Here is a 7235-nt window from a genome sequence, read left to right as displayed (position 1 = left end):
CTGTGCCTGTCTCTCGCTCTCTGAATCTGTGTGTCTCTCTCTGTGCCTGTCTCCCTGTCTCTCTGAATCTGTGTGTTCTCTCTGTGCCTGTCTCTCTCTCTCACTGAATCTGTGCGTCTCTCTCTCTGCCTGTCTCTCTCTCTCTGAATCTGTGTGTCTCTCTCTGTGACTGTCTCTATCTCTCTGAATCTGTGTGTCTCTCTCTGTGCCTGTCTCTCTCTCTCTCTGTATCTGTGCGTCTCTCTCTGTGCCTGTCTCTCTCTCTCTCTCCGCCTGTCACTCTCTCTCTCTCTCTCTATCTCTCTCTCTGAATTTGTATGTCTCTCCCTTTGCCTGTCTCTCACTCTGTCTCTCTGAATCTGTGTGTCACTCTCTGTGCCTGTCTCTCTCTCTCACTCCCTGTGTCTCTCTGTGCCTGTCTCTCTCTCTCTCTCTTAATCTGAGTCTCTCTCTCTCTCTCTGCCTGTCTGTCTCTCTCTCTTCTCAGAATCTGTCTCTCTCACTCTCTATCTCTCTGAATATGTGTGTCTCTCTCTGTGCCTGTCTCTCTCTCTCTCTGCATCTGTGCGTCTCTCTCTGTGCCTGTCTCTCGCTCTCTCTGAATCTGTGTGTCTCTCTCTGTGCCTGTCTCTCTCTCTCTGAATCTGTGTGTCTCTCTCTGTGCCTGTCTCCCTCTCTCTCTGAATCTGTGTGTGTCTCTCTGTGCCTGTCTCTCTCTCTCTGAATCTGTGTGTCTCTCTCTGTGCCTGTCTCCCTCTCTCTCTGAATCTGTATGTCTCTCTCTGTGCCTGTCTCTCGCTCTCTCTGAATCTGTGTGTCTCTCTCTGTGCCTGTCTCCCTCTCTCTGAATCTGTGTGTCTCTCTCTGTGCCTGTCTCTCTCTCTCTGAATCTGTGTGTCTCTCTCTGTGCCTGTCTCCCTCTCTCTCTGAATCTGTATGTCTCTCTCAGTGACTGTCTCTCTCTCTCTGAATCTGTGTGTCTCTCTCTGTGCCTGTCTCTCTCTCTCTGAATCTGTGTGTCTCTCTCTGTGCCTGTAACTCTCTCTCTCAATCTGTGCGTCTCTCTCAGTGCCTGTCTCTCTCTCTCACTGAATCTGTGCGTCTCTCTCTCTGCCTGTCTCTCTCTCTCTGAATCTGTGTGTCTCTCTCTGTGCCTGTCTCTCTCTCTCTGTATCTGTGCGTCTCTCTATGTGCCTGTCTCTCTCTCTCTCTGAATCTGTGTGTCACTCTCTCTCTGAATCTGAGTGTCTCTCTCTCTCTCTGAATCTCTGTTTCTCTCTCTGAATCTGTGTTTCACTCTCTCTCTGAATCTGTGTGTCACTACCTCTCTGAACCTGTGTGTCTCTCTCTGAATCTGTGTGTCACTCTCTCTCTGAATCTGTGTGTCTCTCTCTGTGCCAGTCTCGCTCTCTCTCTCTCTCTGAGTCTGTGTGTCTCTCTCTGCGCCAGTCTCTCTCTCTCTCTCTCTCTGTGAATCTGTGTGTCACTCTCTCTCTGAATCTGTGTGTCTCTCTAAGTGACTGTCGCTCTCGCTGTCTGAATCTGTGTGTCTCTCTCTGTGACTGTCTCTCTCTCTCTGAATCTGTGTGTATCTCTCTGTGCCTGTCTCTCTCTCTCTCTCTGAATCTGTGTCTCTCTCTCTGTGCCTGTCTCTTTCTCTCTGAATCGGTGTGTCTGTCTCTGTGACTGTCTCTATCTCTCTGAATCTGTGTGTCTCTCTAAGTGACTGTCTCTCTCGCTCTCTGAATCTGTGTGTCTCTCTCTGTGCCTGTCTCTCTCTCTCTCTCTGAATCTGTGTCTCTCTCTCTGTGCCTGTCTCTCTCTCTCTCTCTTAATCTGAGTCTCTCTCTCTCTCTCTGCCTGTCTGTCTCTCTCTCTTCTCAGAATCTGTCTCTCTCACTCTCTATCTCTCTGAATATGTGTGTCTCTCTCTGTGCCTGTCTCTCTCTCTCTCTGTATCTGTGCGTCTCTCTCTGTGCCTGTCTCTCGCTCTCTCTGAATCTGTGTTTCTCTCTCTGTGCCTGTCTCTCTCTCTCTGAATCTGTGTGTCTCTCTCTGTGCCTGTCTCCCTCTCTCTCTGAATCTGTGTGTGTCTCTCTGTGCCTGTCTCTCTCTCTCTGAATCTGTGTGTCTCTCTCTGTGCCTGTCTCCCTCTCTCTCTGAATCTGTATGTCTCTCTCTGTGCCTGTCTCTCGCTCTCTCTGAATCTGTGTGTCTCTCTCTGTGCCTGTCTCTCTCTCTCTGAATCTGTGTGTCTCTCTCTGTGCCTGTCTCCCTCTCTCTCTGAATCTGTATGTCTCTCTCTGTGCCTGTCTCTCGCTCTCTCTGAATCTGTGTGTCTCTCTCTGTGCCTGTCTCTCTCTCTCTGAATCTGTGTGTCTCTCTGTGCCTGTCTCTCTCTCTCTGAATCTGTGTGTCTCTCTCTGTGCCTGTAACTCTCTCTCTCAATCTGTGCGTCTCTCTCCGTGCCTGTCTCTCTCTCTCACTGAATCTGTGCGTCTCTCTCTCTGCCTGTCTCTCTCTCTCTGAATCTGTGTGTGTCTCTCTGTGCCTGTCTCTCTCTCTCTGAATCTGTGTGTCTCTCTCTGTGCCTGTCTCTCTCTCTCTCTGTATCTGTGCGTCTCTCTATGTGCCTGTCTCTCTCTATCTGAATCTGTGTGTCACTCTCTCTCTGAATCTGAGTGTCTCTCTCTCTCTCTGAATCTCTGTGTCTCTCTCTGAATCTGTGTTTCACTCTCTCTCTGAATCTGTGTGTCACTCCCTCTCTGAATCTGTGTGTCTCTCTCTGAATCTGTGTGTCACTCTCTCTCTGAATCTGTGTGTCTCTCTCTGTGCCAGTCTCTCTCTCTCTGAATCTGATTGTCTCTCTCTCTCTCTGAATCTCTGTGTCTCACTCTGAATCTGTGTTTCACTCTCTCTCTGAATCTGTGTGTCAGTCCCTCTCTGAATCTGTGTGTCTCTCTCTGAATCTGTGTGTCACTCTCTCTCTGAATCTGTGTGTCTCTCTAAGTGACTGTCTCTCTCGCTGTCTGAATCTGTGTGTCTCTCTCTGTGACTGTCTCTCTCTCTCTGAATCTGTGTGTATCTCTCTGTGCCTGTCTCTCTCTCTCTCTCTCTCTCTCCGCCTGTCACTCTCTCTCTCTCTCTCTATCTCAATCTCTGAATTTGTATGTCTCTCCCTTTGCCTGTCTCTCACTCTGTCTCTCTGAATCTGTGTGTCACTCTCTGTGCCTGTCTCTCTCTCTCTCTCTCTCTCTCTATCTCTCTCTCTGAGTTTGTATGTCTCTCCCTTTGCCAGTCTCTCTCTCACTCTATCTGAATCTGTTTGTCACTCTCTGTGCATGTCTCTCTCTCTCTCTCTCTCTCCCCCTGTGTATCTCTCTGTGCCTGTCTCTCTCTCTCTCTCTCTCTCTCTCCGCCTGTCACTCTCTCTCTCTCTCTCTCTCTATCTCAATCTCTGAATTTGTATGTCTCTCCCTTTGCCTGTCTCTCACTCTGTCTCTCTGAATCTGTGTGTCACTCTCTGTGCCTGTCTCTCTCTCTCTCTCTCTCTCTCTATCTCTCTCTCTGAGTTTGTATGTCTCTCCCTTTGCCAGTCTCTCTCTCACTCTATCTGAATCTGTGTGTCACTCTCTGTGCCTGTCTCTCTCTCTCTCTCTCTCTCTCTATCTCTCTCTCTGAGTTTGTATGTCTCTCCCTTTGCCAGTCTCTCTCTCACTCTATCTGAATCTGTTTGTCACTCTCTGTGCCTGTCTCTCTCTCTCTCTCTCTCCCCCTGTGTCTCTCTGTGCCTGTCTCTCTCTCTCTGAATCTGTGTCTCTCTCTCTATGCCTATCTCTCTGTCTGAATCTGTGTGTCTCTTTCTTTGTGCCTGTCTCTCTCTCTCTCTCACTCTCTCTGAATCTGTGTGTGTCTCTCTCTGCCTGTCTCTCAGTTGGTCTCTCTCAATCTCTGTGTGTCCCTCTCTGTGCCTGTCTCTCTCTCTCTCTCTCAGAATCTGTCTCTCTCGCTCTCTCTCTCTGAATCTGTGTGTCTTTCTCTCTGTGCCTGTCTCTCTCTCTCTCTCCAAATCTGTCTCTCTCTCTCTCCCTCAGAATCTGTCTCTATCTCTCTCTCACTCTCTCTGAATCTGTGTGTCTCTCTCTCTGCCTGTCTCTCAGTTGGTCTCTCTCAATCTCTGTGTGTCTCTCTCTGTGCCTGTCTCTCTCTCTCTCTCTCAGAATCTGTCTCTCTCGCTCTCGCTCTCTGAATCTGTGTGTCTCTCTCTGTGCCTGTCTCTCTCTCTCTCTCTAAATCTGTCTCTCTCTCTCTCTCTCAGAATCTGTCTCTCTCGCTCTCTCTCTCTGAATCTGTGTGTCTCTCTCTGTGCCTGTCTCTCTCTCTCTCTCTAAATCTGAGTCTCTCTCTCTCTCTCTCTGCATGTCTATCTCTCTTCTCAGAATCTGACTCTCTCACTCTCTCTCTCTTTGAATCTGTGTGTCTCTCTCTGTGCCTGTCTCTCTCTCGCTCTCTGAATCTGTCTCTCTCTCTGTGCCTGTCTCTTTCTCTCTGAATCGGTGTGTCTGTCTCTGTGACTGTCTCTATCTCTCTGAATCTGTGTGTCTCTCTGTGCCTGTCTCTCTCTCTGTCTGTATCTGTGCGTCTCTCTCTGTGCCTGTCTCTTGCTCTCTCTGAATCTGTGTGTCTCTCTCTGTGCCTGTCTCTCGCTCTCTGAATCTGTGTGTCTCTCTCTGTGCCTGTCTCCCTCTCTCTCTGAATCTGTGCGTCTCTCTCTGTGCCTGTCTCTCTCTCTCACTGAATCTGTGCGTCTCTCTCTCTGCCTGTCTCTCTCTCTCTGAATCTGTGTGTCTCTCTCTGTGACTGTCTCTATCTCTCTGAATCTGTGTGTCTCTCTCTGTGCCTGTCTCTCTCTCTCTCTGTATCTGTGCATCTCTCTCTGTGCCTGTCTCTCTCTCTCTCTGTATCTGGGCGTCTCTCTCTGTGCCTCTCTCTCTCTTCTCAGAATCTGTCTCTCTCGCTCTCTCTCTCTGAATCTGTGTGTCTCTCTCTGTGCCTGTCTCTCTCTCTCTCTCTAAATCTGAGTCTCTCTCTCTCTCTCTCTGCATGTCTATCTCTCTTCTCAGAATCTGACTCTCTCACTCTCTCTCTCTTTGAATCTGTGTTTCTCTCTCTGTGCCTGTCTCTCTCTCGCTCTCTGAATCTGTCTCTCTCTCTGTGCCTGTCTCTTTCTCTCTGAATCGGTGTGTCTGTCTCTGTGACTGTCTCTATCTCTCTGAATCTGTGTGTCTCTCTGTGCCTGTCTCTCTCTCTGTCTGTATCTGTGCGTCTCTCTCTGTGCCTGTCTCTTGCTCTCTCTGAATCTGTGTGTCTCTCTCTGTGCCTGTCTCTCGCTCTCTGAATCTGTGTGTCTCTCTCTGTGCCTGTCTCCCTGTCTCTCTGAATCTGTGTGTTCTCTCTGTGCCTGTCTCTCTCTCTCACTGAATCTGTGCGTCTCTCTCTCTGCCTGTCTCTCTCTCTCTGAATCTGTGTGTCTCTCTCTGTGACTGTCTCTATCTCTCTGAATCTGTGTGTCTCTCTCTGTGCCTGTCTCTCTCTCTCTCTGTATCTGTGCGTCTCTCTCTGTGCCTGTCTCTCTCTCTCTCTCCGCCTGTCACTCTCTCTCTCTCTCTCTCTCTATCTCTCTCTCTGAATTTGTATGTCTCTCCCTTTGCCTGTCTCTCACTCTGTCTCTCTGAATCTGTGTGTCACTCTCTGTGCCTGTCTCTCTCTCTCACTCCCTGTGTCTCTCTGTGCCTGTCTCTCTCTCTCTCTCTTAATCTGAGTCTCTCTCTCTCTCTCTGCCTGTCTGTCTCTCTCTCTTCTCAGAATCTGTCTCTCTCACTCTCTATCTCTCTGAATATGTGTGTCTCTCTCTGTGCCTGTCTCTCTCTCTCTCTGCATCTGTGCGTCTCTCTCTGTGCCTGTCTCTCGCTCTCTCTGAATCTGTGTGTCTCTCTCTGTGCCTGTCTCTCTCTCTCTGAATCTGTGTGTCTCTCTCTGTGCCTGTCTCCCTCTCTCTCTGAATCTGTGTGTGTCTCTCTGTGCCTGTCTCTCTCTCTCTGAATCTGTGTGTCTCTCTCTGTGCCTGTCTCCCTCTCTCTCTGAATCTGTATGTCTCTCTCTGTGCCTGTCTCTCGCTCTCTCTGAATCTGTGTGTCTCTCTCTGTGCCTGTCTCCCTCTCTCTGAATCTGTGTGTCTCTCTCTGTGCCTGTCTCTCTCTCTCTGAATCTGTGTGTCTCTCTCTGTGCCTGTCTCCCTCTCTCTCTGAATCTGTATGTCTCTCTCAGTGACTGTCTCTCTCTCTCTGAATCTGTGTGTCTCTCTCTGTGCCTGTCTCTCTCTCTCTGAATCTGTGTGTCTCTCTCTGTGCCTGTAACTCTCTCTCTCAATCTGTGCGTCTCTCTCAGTGCCTGTCTCTCTCTCTCACTGAATCTGTGCGTCTCTCTCTCTGCCTGTCTCTCTCTCTCTGAATCTGTGTGTCTCTCTCTGTGCCTGTCTCTCTCTCTCTGTATCTGTGCGTCTCTCTATGTGCCTGTCTCTCTCTCTCTCTGAATCTGTGTGTCACTCTCTCTCTGAATCTGAGTGTCTCTCTCTCTCTCTGAATCTCTGTTTCTCTCTCTGAATCTGTGTTTCACTCTCTCTCTGAATCTGTGTGTCACTACCTCTCTGAACCTGTGTGTCTCTCTCTGAATCTGTGTGTCACTCTCTCTCTGAATCTGTGTGTCTCTCTCTGTGCCAGTCTCGCTCTCTCTCTCTCTCTGAGTCTGTGTGTCTCTCTCTGCGCCAGTCTCTCTCTCTCTCTCTCTCTGTGAATCTGTGTGTCACTCTCTCTCTGAATCTGTGTGTCTCTCTAAGTGACTGTCGCTCTCGCTGTCTGAATCTGTGTGTCTCTCTCTGTGACTGTCTCTCTCTCTCTGAATCTGTGTGTATCTCTCTGTGCCTGTCTCTCTCTCTCTCTCTGAATCTGTGTCTCTCTCTCTGTGCCTGTCTCTTTCTCTCTGAATCGGTGTGTCTGTCTCTGTGACTGTCTCTATCTCTCTGAATCTGTGTGTCTCTCTAAGTGACTGTCTCTCTCGCTCTCTGAATCTGTGTGTCTCTCTCTGTGCCTGTCTCTCTCTCTCTCTCTGAATCTGTGTCTCTCTCTCTGTGCCTGTCTCTCTCTCTCTCTCTTAATCTGAGTCTCTCTCTCTCTCTC

Source organism: Heterodontus francisci, unplaced genomic scaffold, assembly GCF_036365525.1.
Source record: "Heterodontus francisci isolate sHetFra1 unplaced genomic scaffold, sHetFra1.hap1 HAP1_SCAFFOLD_398, whole genome shotgun sequence".
Classification (NCBI taxonomy): Eukaryota; Metazoa; Chordata; class Chondrichthyes; order Heterodontiformes; family Heterodontidae; genus Heterodontus; species Heterodontus francisci.
The sequence above is the reverse complement of the archived record's forward strand: the minus strand, read 5'-3'. Positions refer to the sequence as shown.